The sequence below is a fragment of the Octodon degus genome, unplaced genomic scaffold, assembly GCF_000260255.1.
Source record: "Octodon degus isolate 3935 unplaced genomic scaffold, OctDeg1.0 scaffold00203, whole genome shotgun sequence".
Lineage (NCBI taxonomy): Eukaryota > Metazoa > Chordata > Mammalia > Rodentia > Octodontidae > Octodon > Octodon degus.
This window is the reverse complement of record NW_004524779.1, coordinates 1,269,374-1,270,792: the sequence shown is the minus strand read 5'-3', so window position 1 is coordinate 1,270,792 and position 1,419 is coordinate 1,269,374. Positions and strand designations below refer to the sequence as shown.

At 45.0% G+C, this 1,419-nt stretch overlaps 1 non-coding gene across 1 annotated transcript; it reads left to right on the top strand.

Annotated features, from left to right (window-relative positions):
- The first annotated feature begins 1,316 nt into the window (after nt 1-1,316).
- LOC111813599 lies at nt 1,317-1,419 on the top strand. The gene has a single exon (XR_002818809.1). It is a non-coding gene; the product is annotated as a U6 spliceosomal RNA (small nuclear RNA).

The following is a 1,419-nucleotide window of genomic DNA, read 5'->3' as shown; positions in this document are numbered from 1 at the left end:
TGTGTGGCCAGCTCAGCCCACTAGGGGGCGGGGCTGGCTGGCATGTGGTGCTGGGGGATTGAACTGCGGTCCCTGTGATTTGCTAAGCTTGTTCTAAGTAGGTGCTTTAGACCACTGAGCCATCTCACCAGCCCCTCAATAGAATTATTAAGCTTTATTCACATTATAAAATGCAAATGATTTCTACCTGGGTGTGGTGGGGCACACCTGTGATCTCAGCACTTGGGAGGCTGATGCGGGAGGACTGCCATGACTTTGAGGCCAGTCTGGGCCATACACTGAATTAAAGGTCAGTGTGAACTACATAGTAAGACCCAGTCTCAAAAATCCAAACAAACAGACCCATTTCACTGATCCCTTTAAACAGTGCTAAAGCAAGCAAGCAGAGGAAACGCTAGATGAGTGGTGCAGGTACTCGACTCCCTGGAGGGGCTTGACCTACTTGGGACAGCAGGGAGTAGAAGAGGGAAATGACCCTGCGCTGCCTGACTCTCCAGGCCCTCCCACTGACGTGCAAGATGCATACTTCCCCCAGCCTCGATTCTGTCCTAAAGCTTTTCTTCTTGGAAGCAGGTGGTACTTCTGATCCAGAGACCTGGGTCTGAATATCTGCGATAGATATCCAGTTGCTATGTGAACTCTTGAGCTTCAGTCTCTCATTTATAAAATCATGCCTACCTCATAAACATCATCATCATCATCATCATCATCATTATTATTATTATTATTATTATTATTATTATTGGTCTTTTTTGAGACAGGGTCTTGCTATGCAGTTCAGGCTGGCCTTGAGCTCACTTTGTAGCCCAGGCTGGTCTTGAACTTGCAACAATCCTCCTGCCTCAGCCTCCAGAGTGCTGGGATTATAGGCGTATACCACCATACCCGGCTCACAAACTTAAATTTGAGAATTAAATCTGATGCAAAATGTATAGAATTGTTAACTAAGGTGGCTGACAGCCAGATTTTTAGACAGTACCTATCCCCAATGCAACAACCAGCACTTGTATGGAAATTGGTAAAGTGGTGCTTGTGGAACAGAGGAAAGTTCTGGAACTTGCCCTTACCCCTTCAAGATCCATCAGTGAGTGCAATGGAAGCTGTAGATCTTTGTGCCTTTGGGTCAGTATGTGACAATTCAATGGCTAATCTTATGAACAAAACTCTTAAGTATATACTTCATGATAAGCAAGCTAAGACCAGTGTCAGGTGGATTTTCTGTCTTCCTTGGAGTGAGCCATCAATTGTGAAAGAACTGAGGCATTACCTTTTCATAGAATCCTAATTTTGCAATCTGATCTACTGGAGCAACCACAGTGCTCACTTCAGCAGCACACATACTAAAATTGGAACGATACAGAGAAGATTAGCATGGCCCCTGCACAAGGATGACACGTAAATTCGTGAAGTTGACCTATT